The sequence below is a fragment of the Danio rerio genome, chromosome 18 (genome assembly GCF_049306965.1).
Source record: "Danio rerio strain Tuebingen ecotype United States chromosome 18, GRCz12tu, whole genome shotgun sequence".
In the NCBI taxonomy this organism is placed as follows: domain Eukaryota; kingdom Metazoa; phylum Chordata; class Actinopteri; order Cypriniformes; family Danionidae; genus Danio; species Danio rerio.
Window position 1 is genome coordinate 31,471,127 of NC_133193.1, and position 17,196 is coordinate 31,488,322.

The window sequence follows — 17,196 nt, forward strand, 5'->3', positions numbered from 1 at the left end:
GTTTTACGGCCCAGGCAGTTTTACACCCCTGTTGTTCCTGACGCGTCTAGTAGTGGGAGCACAGTACAGTATAAGCATCCAGAGCTTTATCACACCCAATCAAACGCGACACGATGAAGAGGTATGGTAAATACGTGTTTAAAACATTAGCAAACATGAAACTTAAACATTTTTTATTAGATTAAGGTCGATATGAGTGTATGTCAACACAAACAAATTGGTGTAATATAACAGCAATGTGTTAGTTTGACTAAATTTTAGCAAGGCAGGCTAGCTACATGTTCTACATCAACAAAAAAAGTAAAAGAACATTAACCTACATAAGAAAGTGTGTTATGTAGGCTAGTTTTCATTTACTTTTTTTTCTCAGCAAGGGAGTAATTATTATATATTTAATAACTAATTTAAAGATATATATTTTCTCATAGATTAGACAATACACTTGCGTGGTCTGGGTAGTCAGCCAAATCTACACTACAACTACTCTACATTATTCCTCCATATTTGACTTTCTTAAATATTGAAATAAATCTAAACAGATCTGAAAATTGAATTGATTTTATTTAAAAATTTTAAATTGCATTGCATTCAATTACATTTGATATAATGCAATCCTGTTCTAGTTTAAACAATTAAGCTATCATATAAATGCATGGAGAAACTCAAAATTATAAATGGTCTACTTATTTTTGTTCATTTAGCTATACAGTACATTTTATATATTAGCAATGAAGTTTACATGCATTCATATTGTTTATCACTTATTGTTTCATAATATTTATTGTAACAATTTGTTACAAAGAAAATAAATATGCTAAATATGGGAAAGTCAGGATCACAATTTGTAGCTAATAACAAAACATTTAAAATAATGACTTGATCATTTTGTTATACCTCAAGTTATAATTCTTAAATCATAAATCAAATAAAAAAAATATTTTTATGTTTTGAATAGGTCCAGGTAATATATAAAATGGCATGACATTTTTTTCTTTTTCTTTTCCATTCCTTACTGTTTCTGAGGATTAAGATCCTTGCTGTTTCTGAGGATTACGAATTTTTAGATATTTGGACTAGAAACAAGTCAGAAACTCTTAAGTAAGAAAATGATTTTTACAGAGTATTTACTTTTCTTTTTTTCTTTTTTTGATGTAAGGATTCAGCTTCATTTAAAGAAAACTGGCAAACTGGTAAGTGTATCAATTCTGCATATTATCTAGTAAGTTAATAACTCACTTTCTGATACATTAACTTAGCTTTCATATTTACCGTGATCTAATTAAAAATATATATTAATGAACAGGACATTTAATAATCTGAGATTGTTGACTTTAAATGTATTATTTGGCCATGTATCTTTCAGCCCTCCTACTGGACGCATTAGGAACAACAGGGGCCTAAAACTGTGGGACGTAAAACTGCCTGGGCCGTAAAACTTCTTGGATCCATGTCTGCAGACGCCCTATATAGGTTTATAGAGTGGAGGAACTATGATGTCACTTTGTAGGCTAATCGGCTGCTAGCATAAAACTGGTTCCCTCGTGAAAATCACTTTAGGATTTTTCCATAGGCTTTTCAAAGTTTGCAAATAATAAGCTCTGTGTTCAAACACTGTTCATTACACTTACATGTTTTGTCTAGCCGGATAATCCTCACAACTAAATACAACTTTGAACATTTTTGAATCTTAAAAGCAAACGCAAGAATTGAAAAGCTAAGTGCCCTCGGGGCACTCGGCTGTGACGTCAGCACCACCCTGCTACAGACAACCTATCAAACTTATTTTTAGAAATAATGTCCATGACAAAAAGTTAATCTCTCTGTTTACAATATTATAATCCACGGTACATATTATAAACAAATAAATACGCAAAAACACATAGACCTGTTTGCCTTTTGGATTATTTTTACATGGGAAATACATCTGTTTTGCTTTATGGTTGTTCAAAAAGTTTAAAAACTGTGCAAAAATCTGCCTACATAGTATTATCATAAGACACGTTTAAATAAGTGTAGCGCTTGCGAGCACACAGCACGCTTACATTAACCGACGACAGAAATGAGGCGTGATGAGGAACAAGTCTATCAAATGCCTGCAATCTCTATTATGGATCGAGAACAACATTAAATTTTCCTTTTTTGACACGAAGTACAGCGAAAAGCAGCCCATACAGTCACATCTGCTATACGTTTTATGGAGGAGTGTAAACATTGCAGTTATGACAGAGTTAAATGTGTTCAGATAAAGAAAAAAAGACGAAAAATCACTTGATCACGTTAAAATGACAGTTAACATGCATATAATTTTTACACATTTTTTCACACGTTTGCATTATTGAGAGAAGGACAGAGACAGGCTGCACTGGTGAGCAGCATCTTCATATTATCGTTTATTAAAATAAAAGATCAACAAATGAATCTGTCTCGACAGCCTTTACAAGTGAACACATTATCTACACACAATCTGAATTTCCAACTTGAATAATTATACAAACTATAAAATACTATTCATGAAAATACCTAAATAACAGACAAATCCAAATGCCCAACACAAGCGAGCTGTGCTCCAGAGTCCAGTCCAGACCAGATCATCTCGATGACAAATATTGTCCTCAACAAAGCCTGTAGTCCCATTTAGCAAATTGATAGGAACCCTCTTTTTAAAGAAGCATAACCAATTTAAAAAAATCAAGTGTGATGTAACAGCTGTGTTTTATGTCGTAAACCTTATTTAAACAAATTTACTGAAACCCCATACAAAAAACCCATTGACTTTGGGACGAGGGAACCGGAACTGCTAAAATGCTAACTCGCTTCCGGGTTTCTTGCATACAAATTGACATCATAGTTCCTTCACTCAATAGAGAGGGGGAGGGAGAGAGAAAGAGGGAGAAGCCTCTCCATCGCCCCCTGGAGGAGGAAAGAAAAAATGACACAGCTGGGCTTTCCCTTGCTGCTCTGAATAGGACAGAAGTCCCAGAGAAAAGCGAATAGGATGCAATGGAATTGAAAGTTTATAGATAGCAGCAAAGCTGGGAGCTGAAGAAGTGTATTAGCTGACAAATGAAGGAGAACCAAAAGCTTACAGCACCTGGTATTCCCAGGCGGTCTCCCATCCAAGTACTAACCAGGCCCGACCCTGCTTAGCTTCCGAGATCGGACGAGATCGGGCGTGCTCAGGGTGGTATGGCCGTAAGCGAAGGTCGCAGTCAAAATCTGGCTATTTAAAAGGCAGCGGCGAGAGCAGAATAGCTCACACAGACACAACACCGGGAGGAACAACCCTCCTTGTCCTCTCAAGTGTGTATCTGTCAGCCAGTATTTAAACTTACGATGACAACATTTTACCGGAAGTAAAAGCGGCCGATGCTTGGAAAACTTTAAAGCAGACTTGTGCAGCACACGACTTCTGTACAGATGCTTACCGGCCCCTTCATTAGAGACACCTTATTATTTCAGAGTTGCCCCCCCCCCCCCGTATTTATTTATTTATTTATTTATTTATTTATTCATTTATTATTTTTATGTTTGTGGCATGCACAACATACCAACTTTTATCCAAATATCTGGACTTAAAGCTCCAATGAACGCTGGACAGAGAAACTCCGTGAACACAAACAATCCGGAGATGTGACTAAACATGAACGTGAGTGCTGTTTTTCTCTACAACAAAGGTCATGTTTGTCATGTTACAGATTGCTAATTTTGCACACCTGACCGCTCGTAAAAAGGGTCAGGGGCCAGAGTTTAATCATAAGCAATGAAAGTCCATCACCATTTAACGAATTTGCAAAATAGTCTCGGGCCGCCGGCGATTTTTGTGTGTGAAATGAGCAAAGTTCTATTTTGATACTGGGTAAAAGGCATCACAACATTTTTTGATGGCCTTTTAACAGAGTTTTTCGGCTTTTTAACGGAGCAACTGTGCAAAGTATGAAAAAAACAAACAAACTGTCAATTCACAATATGTTGTGATTCACAAGTGTTTCCCGTTAATTTATGGTTGTGAATTGCATCACGGGACCCTGATCTCTGCTCTGTCGACTTTTGATGTTTAAAATTCAACTCTGCAGTTTAAGGTAACCTAGACCGTGTTGCAGTTTGGAATATTAGAACGTATAGGGAGAAAAAAAAAGTATGGAAAATAACATGTGCTTGTTTTTGTAGCGTGTACAACGACAACCCAGACAATATATCACTTTCAACTAATAACCATGTCTATAAAAGTCACTTTTTCGTACTTTTCGAGGTTAGAACCCACCAAACACTAGACGTTGTGCGGACGTGCAGATCACGTATATTTTGCGTCGGTCCGTCCGTGACCATATCTGCACGTCAGTTCGACGTGCAAATCTTGTTGACATATTGACGTCGGACTATGACCACTTTTGGACGTAAATTCAACGTTCAAATCTGACCTATTTTGGACGTATAGCACAAGGTCTAGCGCAGAATACATTTTGTTGAGGAAAAAAAAAATCTGATATATATATATATATATATATATATATATATATATATATATATATATATATATATCCATTTCTATTTGTTTTGAGTGTTTATTAAATATTCATTTTTGGCTGAACTGTCCATTTAATGCATGTTTCTGGGTTTCTGGTGAATTGGACTGTTTGTTTGTTCGTTAAATAAATATGTTTCAATTTAATGTGCACTGTCTGTTTATTTGTCCTATGGGTGTTTGTCATTTAAAAGAATCACAAACATACATACCCAGCAAACAATCGAGTTGGCGGACCGTCTGCGTTTTTTGGTCGGCACAAATTCAGCGGCTTGATATGGGCGGACCGCCGTCGGCTTACCAGCGGCAAGCCGCCCATTCTAAAAGTTATGTCGGCCCACCGGCGTTTTTTTGGGTGGCATGCCACCAGCGGATTACCGTGGGTGGACCGCCGTCTGGACACCAGTGGCTGACCGATGGCCCACCCGGTGATGTTTTTAATGTTGTTGGCTGTTCTGTACCTGATATAAGTACTTTTGTTTAACACTTTTTACATTTTAAACAAATGAGGCACTAAATAAAAATATAGTTATTAATAAAAGCAAAGTTTAGTAAATAAAACTACAAGAGGTTTTAAATATAACAGGTTATTATTAAAACAAAACAAAATTAAGTTTAAAAATCAAGATTTAATATTAAATGTCATTATTTAATATGTTTATGACTTGTTTAAATGTTTATTTAAATGCTGCGTGACTTTAAAGTGTCCATTACCGAGCCCCATTCAAGCACTGCAGCAGAGAGCGTTGTCATGGAAACGGAGCAACGACACGACACCTGACCGTCAACAGCACTTCTCTCATGCGGCAGTTTTCACTAATTTCAGGTAAGTTTAGTCGCTAAAATCACGCAAATGTTACATATAACTGTTTCTGACACTTTTCTTACTGGTAATTGACATATTTCTGTTGAACATGTTTTTTATAGAGACTGTTGTGTCTTTGGAAAAAGTCCGTTAGAGTTTTAGCAAAGGTAACGTTAGCATTAGGCTAGCTATTGTTTATAAAAGTGTTGGCTTTTAATTACATTTTATGTGTAGATGAGAGGTTTGACAATGTTTTATTGGAGGTAGTCTATTTTATTAAGCCTAAAATAAGCACTGTACTGTCGACAAGAGCGAATTAAAATGTTAAAGTTAGTACAAATGTGTTACTTTGATATTTCACAGTAATGTAAACTAATATTAATTTTAAAAAGTGTTCTGTGGTTTCAGGAGTGACAAAATTACCCCTACAACAGAAGAAAAGAGCCAAGATGAAGGGAGCTAATCACAAAGCTGGAGGAAACACAGGTAAGACTATAATTAACTGTTAAATAGATTCATGTGCATTTTTATAAGAAATCCCTACATTATCATGCATCTGATACATGTCTTGATTGCAGTTATTTTTTTTTTTTGACATCCAAACATAAGTGAGTGGTTTTAAACAATTTTTTACATTGCTTTTCTCAAAGCTGAATTTACAGCGTCAGTGCTCCAGTCCAAAATGTAATATTGTATTCATAATTTGCTGCTGATCAAGCAAGATTTCTTATTTTTATCATGTTTTGTTATTTCAGGATTCATTATTGAATAGAAAGTTTAAATTGAAAAGTATTTGAATCAGAAATCTTAACTCTCTTCTGATCTGTTTTATGCACCCTTGTTTAATACAAGTATCCATTTCTTAAAATGTGTTAGTAATATATATATTTTTTATTACTTCTTTCTAGATTTTGGATCGTCCTCTACTCACTCTACCACTTTGTTTTTCCTTGCCAGACTTCATTCAAGGTAAGTAATATTATAGTGTCACTTAAAAGTGTTCCCAATGATTACTTTTATTAATGTTAATATTAATATCAACTGCATCAAACAAATAGCCTATTAGAATGATTTCTGAAGGATCATCTGACACTAAAGTAATGATGCTAACAAATCAGCTTTGACCTCACATTAATAAAATATATGGTCACATTTATTTTGATGGTCTGTTTGTTGAATTTAAGCTGCATTGCATCTACATGCCATCTAATTCTCATTAGATTATAAGTAGACTGTTAGGGTTGCGGTTAGGGTTGGTGTAAGTTGACATGTACTTGGTAAATTAAGGGTTAGGGTTAGGGTTAGTTAATGTCTGTTGAAGGAGCAGAATCAACAGATATTAAGCAGACAGTCTATTAATACTCAAATGGACCATTTACAATGTATTGAAATTAAAAATCATTATATTAAACTGTAAAAATATTTCAGTGTTACTTTTAAACTGTAAATTAATGTTATCGATCAAATCAATGCAGTCTTGATGTCCAATAAAAAGACAATAAAAAATACAAACATTAATGTCCATAATGACCTAGTTACTGATGATGGACAAAAATAATGACTGATGATTCTGTTATTTCAGGATAAGAAAGAAGCCTGCTACAAGAGAGACAGCGGAAGGGAGCCTCAAAGACATTTTTATTAGGATCTGCTAATCATGAGGGGGCAGACAAAAGAACCTGCATTTTCCTTCAGCTTAATATCAGGGGTCGCCACAGCGTAAGGAACTGGATATTACTTTGGCATATGTTTTACATAGCCTTCCAGCTGCAACCCAGCACTGTGAAACACCCATACACTCTCGTATTCACAGACACTTCTACACTATGTTCAAATTCACCTATAGCACAAGTGTTTGGACTGTGGTGGAAACCCACACCAAAACAGGGAGAACATGCAAACTCCACACAGAAATGCCAGCGGACCCAGCCGGGACTCATACCAGCGACCTTTTTGCTGTGAGGTGACAGTCTGAGCCACTGTGCTGCCCCAGTGTAGTTATTAATAACCTCCAGATGTTTTACAGTTTGATTTTGTAATAATAATGCACGTTTAGATTTATTGTAATATGTTAATATTTATTCGCAATGTAATTTATTCTTATGTTATTTATAATAACGTTAAATGTCATAAGAATGTTATAATTTAATATAATATTATAATAAATAATTATAATAATGTTAAAATATAAACAATAATTTTTTTTAATAGTTTATTTTTATAATGAGAAGTCTCAAAGTTTGTCTTTATTATAGAAAACTCATTGTTGAATGGCTACCACTTTACAATAAGGTTGTATGTATTAGTTAATGTATTTACTAACATAATAAACAATACATTTATTACAGTATTTATTCATCTTTGCTAATGTTGGTAAATGGTAAAAAGTTGTTAATTGTTTATTCATGTTAACTCGCAATGTATTAACTAATGTTAACAAGCATGACTGATTTTATTAATGCATTAGTAAATGCTGTACATAAATTATGCTGTACAGGTATTGTTCATATTAGTTCATATTTAAACCATTAACATTACTTATAAAACTACTGTATAATGTAACTGTTGTATGTATGTTGTTATATTATATTTGTATGTATTTTATATGTATTTTATATTTATTTTGTTATATTTGTTAACGTATGTGTTTTTGAAACATTTCATTAAGTGTTTAATGTATGTTCGTTATGCAGTATTATAAATAAATGTTATAATGATTAAGTATTTTGTACTTGATTTCATTATTGGACATATTTATATTGAATACAATTGTAAAGGCTAATATAATATTTAAAAATGACATGTGGACCGACCGCGGGCCGCCAGCAGACACTTATTTAAAACCAGCGGTCCGATGGCGGACCACCGTCGGAAAAGCGGCGGGAGCCGATGGTGGGCCGCTGGAATAACGATGAGCAAATTGAGGTGGACCGCGGGCGTCGCCCGCCAGTGGACCGCCGACTTTGCCGCCGGCGGGCCGCCAGTGGCCCGCTGGTCTTATGTTAGCTGGGTAATACAAATAAATAAAAGTAAATAGACAAAAAAGACGTCAAAAATACTGTAAAAGGACGTCAAAAAGACGCCGAAAAGACGTCGAAAAAAGACGTTGAAAAGACGTCAATAAAAGACGTCATAAAAACTTTCATTCTGGCTCTTCAGAGGACGTAATTTCAACGTCTGACAGAGACGTAGAAAAGACGTCTTTTGGACGTAACTTTGCTTGGTGGGAAGTTGTTGGGAGAAAGTTCAAGGTCCCAGAATGCAATTCAAAAGCATAAATAAACCGGGGTGGGGGGAGAATTAATAAAAACATGAATCACAAAATACGGAAAACCGCATTTTTACGGAATTTTTTTTTTTTTTCAGTGTAAATGATGTCATCAAAAGAATTAGTTATTCATATAATGATATTAACAGGCCCTCCGTCTGACGCCCTGTATGCTATTGATTTAAAAATGAAAACAAATAAAATGTAGGACTTGAAAAGGCTCAATATTTTATCCATCTATGTGCACTTGGTGAAGGCACATCAGTAGACCGTGAAAAATGGCATTGAGCATGCCAGTGAGTGAGGTTAAACTACTGTACTGTTGGCTTGCAATATGTGGGGGTACTTTTTGTAAATAAATGGTATGTAAGGGCTTCGGGTCCCCCAAAACTTTGTAAACCCGCGTGGGCTATAGCTTGGGGAGCTTGTAGCACTTGACAGTTTCAGTGCGTGCTGCTATTGAGAGGGAGGGGGAGAGAGAGAGAGGGAGAAGCCTCTCCATCGCCCCCTGGAGGAGGAAAGAAAAAATGACACAGCTGGGCTTTCCCTTGCTGCTCTGAATAGGACAGAAGTCCCAGAGAAAAGCGAATAGGAAGCAATGGAATTGAAAGTTTATAGATAGCAGCAAAGCTGGGAGCTGAAGAAGTGTATTAGCTGACAAATGAAGGAGAACCAAAAGCTTACAGCACCTGGTATTCCCAGGCGGTCTCCCATCCAAGTACTAACCAGGCCCGACCCTGCTTAGCTTCCGAGATCGGACGAGATCGGGCGTGCTCAGGGTGGTATGGCCGTAAGCGAAGGTCGCAGTCAAAATCTGGCTATTTAAAAGGCAGCGGCGAGAGCAGAATAGCTCACACAGACACAACACCGGGAGGAACAACCCTCCTTGTCCTCTCAAGTGTGTATCTGTCAGCCAGTATTTAAACTTACGATGACAACATTTTACCGGAAGTAAAAGCGGCCGATGCTTGGAAAACTTTAAAGCAGACTTGTGCAGCACACGACTTCTGTACAGATGCTTACCGGCCCCTTCATTAGAGACACCTTATTAGTTCAGAGTTGCCGCCCCCCCCCCCCCCCCCCCGTTTTGCCCTCGCAACTGCATTATTTATTTATTTATTTATTTATTTATTCATTAATTCAATCATTTATTTATTTAAATATTTAAATATTTATTTATTTATTTATTTATTTATTTATTCATTTATTATTTTTATGTTTGTGGCATGCACAACATACCAACTTTTATCCAAATATCTGGACTTAAAGCTCCAATGAACGCTGGACAGAGAAACTCCGTGAACACAAACAATCCGGAGATGTGACTAAACATGAACGTGAGTGCTGTTTTTCTCTACAACAAAGGTCATGTTTGTCATGTTACAGATTGCTAATTTTGCACACCTGACCGCTCGTAAAAAGGGTCAGGGGCCAGAGTTTAATCATAAGCAATGAAAGTCCATCACCATTTAACGAATTTGCAAAATAGTCTCGGGCCGCCGGCGATTTTTGTGTGTGAAATGAGCAAAGTTCTATTTTGATACTGGGTAAAAGGCATCACAACATTTTTTGATGGCCTTTTAACAGAGTTTTTCGGCTTTTTAACGGAGCAACTGTGCAAAGTATGAAAAAAACAAACAAACTGTCAATTCACAATATGTTGTGATTCACAAGTGTTTCCCGTTAATTTATGGTTGTGAATTGCATCACGGGACCCTGATCTCTGCTCTGTCGACTTTTGATGTTTAAAATTCAACTCTGCAGTTTAAGGTAACCTAGACGGTGTTGCAGTTTGGAATATTAGAACGTATAGGGAGAAAAAAAAAGTATGGAAAATAACATGTGCTTGTTTTTGTAGCGTGTACAACGACAACCCAGACAATATATCACTTTCAACTAATAACCATGTCTATAAAAGTCACTTTTTCGTACTTTTCGAGGTTAGAAGTTGTTGGGAGAAAGTTCAAGGTCCCAGAATGCAATTCAAAAGCATAAATAAACCGGGGTGGGGGGAGAATTAATAAAAACATGAATCACAAAATACGGAAAACCGCATTTTTACGGAATTTTTTTTTTTTTTTCAGTGTAAATGATGTCATCAAAAGAATTAGTTATTCATATAATGATATTAACAGGCCCTCCGTCTGACGCCCTGTATGCTATTGATTTAAAAATGAAAACAAATAAAATGTAGGACTTGAAAAGGCTCAATATTTTATCCATCTATGTGCACTTGGTGAAGGCACATCAGTAGACCGTGAAAAATGGCATTGAGCATGCCAGTGAGTGAGGTTAAACTACTGTACTGTTGGCTTGCAATATGTGGGGGTACTTTTTGTAAATAAATGGTATGTAAGGGCTTCGGGTCCCCCAAAACTTTGTAAACCCGCGTGGGCTATAGCTTGGGGAGCTTGTAGCACTTGACAGTTTCAGTGCGTGCTGCTATTGAGAGGGAGGGGGAGAGAGAGAGAGGGAGAAGCCTCTCCATCGCCCCCTGGAGGAGGAAAGAAAAAATGACACAGCTGGGCTTTCCCTTGCTGCTCTGAATAGGACAGAAGTCCCAGAGAAAAGCGAATAGGAAGCAATGGAATTGAAAGTTTATAGATAGCAGCAAAGCTGGGAGCTGAAGAAGTGTATTAGCTGACAAATGAAGGAGAACCAAAAGCTTACAGCACCTGGTATTCCCAGGCGGTCTCCCATCCAAGTACTAACCAGGCCCGACCCTGCTTAGCTTCCGAGATCGGACGAGATCGGGCGTGCTCAGGGTGGTATGGCCGTAAGCGAAGGTCGCAGTCAAAATCTGGCTATTTAAAAGGCAGCGGCGAGAGCAGAATAGCTCACACAGACACAACACCGGGAGGAACAACCCTCCTTGTCCTCTCAAGTGTGTATCTGTCAGCCAGTATTTAAACTTACGATGACAACATTTTACCGGAAGTAAAAGCGGCCGATGCTTGGAAAACTTTAAAGCAGACTTGTGCAGCACACGACTTCTGTACAGATGCTTACCGGCCCCTTCATTAGAGACACCTTATTAGTTCAGAGTTGCCGCCCACACCCCCCCCCCCCCCCCCCCCCGTTTTGCCCTCGCAACTGCATTATTTATTTATTTATTTATTTATTTATTCATTAATTCAATCATTTATTTATTTAAATATTTAAATATTTATTTATTTATTTATTTATTTATTTATTCATTTATTATTTTTATGTTTGTGGCATGCACAACATACCAACTTTTATCCAAATATCTGGACTTAAAGCTCCAATGAACGCTGGACAGAGAAACTCCGTGAACACAAACAATCCGGAGATGTGACTAAACATGAACGTGAGTGCTGTTTTTCTCTACAACAAAGGTCATGTTTGTCATGTTACAGATTGCTAATTTTGCACACCTGACCGCTCGTAAAAAGGGTCAGGGGCCAGAGTTTAATCATAAGCAATGAAAGTCCATCACCATTTAACGAATTTGCAAAATAGTCTCGGGCCGCCGGCGATTTTTGTGTGTGAAATGAGCAAAGTTCTATTTTGATACTGGGTAAAAGGCATCACAACATTTTTTGATGGCCTTTTAACAGAGTTTTTCGGCTTTTTAACGGAGCAACTGTGCAAAGTATGAAAAAAACAAACAAACTGTCAATTCACAATATGTTGTGATTCACAAGTGTTTCCCGTTAATTTATGGTTGTGAATTGCATCACGGGACCCTGATCTCTGCTCTGTCGACTTTTGATGTTTAAAATTCAACTCTGCAGTTTAAGGTAACCTAGACGGTGTTGCAGTTTGGAATATTAGAACGTATAGGGAGAAAAAAAAAGTATGGAAAATAACATGTGCTTGTTTTTGTAGCGTGTACAACGACAACCCAGACAATATATCACTTTCAACTAATAACCATGTCTATAAAAGTCACTTTTTCGTACTTTTCGAGGTTAGAAGTTGTTGGGAGAAAGTTCAAGGTCCCAGAATGCAATTCAAAAGCATAAATAAACAGGGGTGGGGGGAGAATTAATAAAAACATGAATCACAAAATACGGAAAACCGCATTTTTACGGAATTTTTTTTTTTTTTCAGTGTAAATGATGTCATCAAAAGAATTAGTTATTCATATAATGATATTAACAGGCCCTCCGTCTGACGCCCTGTATGCTATTGATTTAAAAATGAAAACAAATAAAATGTAGGACTTGAAAAGGCTCAATATTTTATCCATCTATGTGCACTTGGTGAAGGCACATCAGTAGACCGTGAAAAATGGCATTGAGCATGCCAGTGAGTGAGGTTAAACTACTGTACTGTTGGCTTGCAATATGTGGGGGTACTTTTTGTAAATAAATGGTATGTAAGGGCTTCGGGTCCCCCAAAACTTTGTAAACCCGCGTGGGCTATAGCTTGGGGAGCTTGTAGCACTTGACAGTTTCAGTGCGTGCTGCTATTGAGAGGGAGGGGGAGAGAGAGAGAGGGAGAAGCCTCTCCATCGCCCCCTGGAGGAGGAAAGAAAAAATGACACAGCTGGGCTTTCCCTTGCTGCTCTGAATAGGACAGAAGTCCCAGAGAAAAGCGAATAGGAAGCAATGGAATTGAAAGTTTATAGATAGCAGCAAAGCTGGGAGCTGAAGAAGTGTATTAGCTGACAAATGAAGGAGAACCAAAAGCTTACAGCACCTGGTATTCCCAGGCGGTCTCCCATCCAAGTACTAACCAGGCCCGACCCTGCTTAGCTTCCGAGATCGGACGAGATCGGGCGTGCTCAGGGTGGTATGGCCGTAAGCGAAGGTCGCAGTCAAAATCTGGCTATTTAAAAGGCAGCGGCGAGAGCAGAATAGCTCACACAGACACAACACCGGGAGGAACAACCCTCCTTGTCCTCTCAAGTGTGTATCTGTCAGCCAGTATTTAAACTTACGATGACAACATTTTACCGGAAGTAAAAGCGGCCGATGCTTGGAAAACTTTAAAGCAGACTTGTGCAGCACACGACTTCTGTACAGATGCTTACCGGCCCCTTCATTAGAGACACCTTATTAGTTCAGAGTTGACGCCCCCCCACCCCCCCCCCCCCCCCCCGTTTTGCCCTCGCAACTGCATTATTTATTTATTTATTTATTTATTTATTCATTAATTCAATCATTTATTTATTTAAATATTTAAATATTTATTTATTTATTTATTTATTTATTTATTCATTTATTATTTTTATGTTTGTGGCATGCACAACATACCAACTTTTATCCAAATATCTGGACTTAAAGCTCCAATGAACGCTGGACAGAGAAACTCCGTGAACACAAACAATCCGGAGATGTGACTAAACATGAACGTGAGTGCTGTTTTTCTCTACAACAAAGGTCATGTTTGTCATGTTACAGATTGCTAATTTTGCACACCTGACCGCTCGTAAAAAGGGTCAGGGGCCAGAGTTTAATCATAAGCAATGAAAGTCCATCACCATTTAACGAATTTGCAAAATAGTCTCGGGCCGCCGGCGATTTTTGTGTGTGAAATGAGCAAAGTTCTATTTTGATACTGGGTAAAAGGCATCACAACATTTTTTGATGGCCTTTTAACAGAGTTTTTCGGCTTTTTAACAGAGCAACTGTGCAAAGTATGAAAAAAACAAACAAACTGTCAATTCACAATATGTTGTGATTCACAAGTGTTTCCCGTTAATTTATGGTTGTGAATTGCATCACGGGACCCTGATCTCTGCTCTGTCGACTTTTGATGTTTAAAATTCAACTCTGCAGTTTAAGGTAACCTAGACGGTGTTGCAGTTTGGAATATTAGAACGTATAGGGAGAAAAAAAAAGTATGGAAAATAACATGTGCTTGTTTTTGTAGCGTGTACAACGACAACCCAGACAATATATCACTTTCAACTAATAACCATGTCTATAAAAGTCACTTTTTCGTACTTTTCGAGGTTAGAAGTTGTTGGGAGAAAGTTCAAGGTCCCAGAATGCAATTCAAAAGCATAAATAAACCGGGGTGGGGGGAGAATTAATAAAAACATGAATCACAAAATACGGAAAACCGCATTTTTACGGAATTTTTTTTTTTTTTTCAGTGTAAATGATGTCATCAAAAGAATTAGTTATTCATATAATGATATTAACAGGCCCTCCGTCTGACGCCCTGTATGCTATTGATTTAAAAATGAAAACAAATAAAATGTAGGACTTGAAAAGGCTCAATATTTTATCCATCTATGTGCACTTGGTGAAGGCACATCAGTAGACCGTGAAAAATGGCATTGAGCATGCCAGTGAGTGAGGTTAAACTACTGTACTGTTGGCTTGCAATATGTGGGGGTACTTTTTGTAAATAAATGGTATGTAAGGGCTTCGGGTCCCCCAAAACTTTGTAAACCCGCGTGGGCTATAGCTTGGGGAGCTTGTAGCACTTGACAGTTTCAGTGCGTGCTGCTATTGAGAGGGAGGGGGAGAGAGAGAGAGGGAGAAGCCTCTCCATCGCCCCCTGGAGGAGGAAAGAAAAAATGACACAGCTGGGCTTTCCCTTGCTGCTCTGAATAGGACAGAAGTCCCAGAGAAAAGCGAATAGGAAGCAATGGAATTGAAAGTTTATAGATAGCAGCAAAGCTGGGAGCTGAAGAAGTGTATTAGCTGACAAATGAAGGAGAACCAAAAGCTTACAGCACCTGGTATTCCCAGGCGGTCTCCCATCCAAGTACTAACCAGGCCCGACCCTGCTTAGCTTCCGAGATCGGACGAGATCGGGCGTGCTCAGGGTGGTATGGCCGTAAGCGAAGGTCGCAGTCAAAATCTGGCTATTTAAAAGGCAGCGGCGAGAGCAGAATAGCTCACACAGACACAACACCGGGAGGAACAACCCTCCTTGTCCTCTCAAGTGTGTATCTGTCAGCCAGTATTTAAACTTACGATGACAACATTTTACCGGAAGTAAAAGCGGCCGATGCTTGGAAAACTTTAAAGCAGACTTGTGCAGCACACGACTTCTGTACAGATGCTTACCGGCCCCTTCATTAGAGACACCTTATTAGTTCAGAGTTGCCGCCCCCCCCCCCCCCCCCCCCCCGTTTTGCCCTCGCAACTGCATTATTTATTTATTTATTTATTTATTTATTCATTAATTCAATCATTTATTTATTTAAATATTTAAATATTTATTTATTTATTTATTTATTTATTTATTCATTTATTATTTTTATGTTTGTGGCATGCACAACATACCAACTTTTATCCAAATATCTGGACTTAAAGCTCCAATGAACGCTGGACAGAGAAACTCCGTGAACACAAACAATCCGGAGATGTGACTAAACATGAACGTGAGTGCTGTTTTTCTCTACAACAAAGGTCATGTTTGTCATGTTACAGATTGCTAATTTTGCACACCTGACCGCTCGTAAAAAGGGTCAGGGGCCAGAGTTTAATCATAAGCAATGAAAGTCCATCACCATTTAACGAATTTGCAAAATAGTCTCGGGCCGCCGGCGATTTTTGTGTGTGAAATGAGCAAAGTTCTATTTTGATACTGGGTAAAAGGCATCACAACATTTTTTGATGGCCTTTTAACAGAGTTTTTCGGCTTTTTAACGGAGCAACTGTGCAAAGTATGAAAAAAACAAACAAACTGTCAATTCACAATATGTTGTGATTCACAAGTGTTTCCCGTTAATTTATGGTTGTGAATTGCATCACGGGACCCTGATCTCTGCTCTGTCGACTTTTGATGTTTAAAATTCAACTCTGCAGTTTAAGGTAACCTAGACGGTGTTGCAGTTTGGAATATTAGAACGTATAGGGAGAAAAAAAAAGTATGGAAAATAACATGTGCTTGTTTTTGTAGCGTGTACAACGACAACCCAGACAATATATCACTTTCAACTAATAACCATGTCTATAAAAGTCACTTTTTCGTACTTTTCGAGGTTAGAAGTTGTTGGGAGAAAGTTCAAGGTCCCAGAATGCAATTCAAAAGCATAAATAAACAGGGGTGGGGGGAGAATTAATAAAAACATGAATCACAAAATACGGAAAACCGCATTTTTACGGAATTTTTTTTTTTTTTCAGTGTAAATGATGTCATCAAAAGAATTAGTTATTCATATAATGATATTAACAGGCCCTCCGTCTGACGCCCTGTATGCTATTGATTTAAAAATGAAAACAAATAAAATGTAGGACTTGAAAAGGCTCAATATTTTATCCATCTATGTGCACTTGGTGAAGGCACATCAGTAGACCGTGAAAAATGGCATTGAGCATGCCAGTGAGTGAGGTTAAACTACTGTACTGTTGGCTTGCAATATGTGGGGGTACTTTTTGTAAATAAATGGTATGTAAGGGCTTCGGGTCCCCCAAAACTTTGTAAACCCGCGTGGGCTATAGCTTGGGGAGCTTGTAGCACTTGACAGTTTCAGTGCGTGCTGCTATTGAGAGGGAGGGGGAGAGAGAGAGAGGGAGAAGCCTCTCCATCGCCCCCTGGAGGAGGAAAGAAAAAATGACACAGCTGGGCTTTCCCTTGCTGCTCTGAATAGGACAGAAGTCCCAGAGAAAAGCGAATAGGAAGCAATGGAATTGAAAGTTTATAGATAGCAGCAAAGCTGGGAGCTGA

General features: G+C 37.9%; 5 non-coding genes across 5 annotated transcripts; all 5 read right to left on the bottom strand.

The window, feature by feature from the left end:
* Positions 1-3,079: 3,079 nt before the first annotated feature.
* Positions 3,080-3,198, bottom strand: LOC137488364 (5S ribosomal RNA). The gene has a single exon (XR_011007381.1). It is a non-coding gene; the product is annotated as a 5S ribosomal RNA (ribosomal RNA).
* A 6,074-nt stretch (positions 3,199-9,272) lies between these two features.
* On the bottom strand, positions 9,273-9,391 carry LOC137488373 (5S ribosomal RNA). Its single transcript, XR_011007389.1, has one exon. It is a non-coding gene; the product is annotated as a 5S ribosomal RNA (ribosomal RNA).
* A 1,867-nt stretch (positions 9,392-11,258) lies between these two features.
* Positions 11,259-11,377, bottom strand: LOC137488391 (5S ribosomal RNA). Its single transcript, XR_011007407.1, has one exon. It is a non-coding gene; the product is annotated as a 5S ribosomal RNA (ribosomal RNA).
* A 1,874-nt stretch (positions 11,378-13,251) lies between these two features.
* LOC141378894 (5S ribosomal RNA) lies at positions 13,252-13,370 on the bottom strand. The gene has a single exon (XR_012394414.1). It is a non-coding gene; the product is annotated as a 5S ribosomal RNA (ribosomal RNA).
* A 1,874-nt stretch (positions 13,371-15,244) lies between these two features.
* LOC141378907 (5S ribosomal RNA) lies at positions 15,245-15,363 on the bottom strand. The gene has a single exon (XR_012394426.1). It is a non-coding gene; the product is annotated as a 5S ribosomal RNA (ribosomal RNA).
* Positions 15,364-17,196: the final 1,833 nt, after the last annotated feature.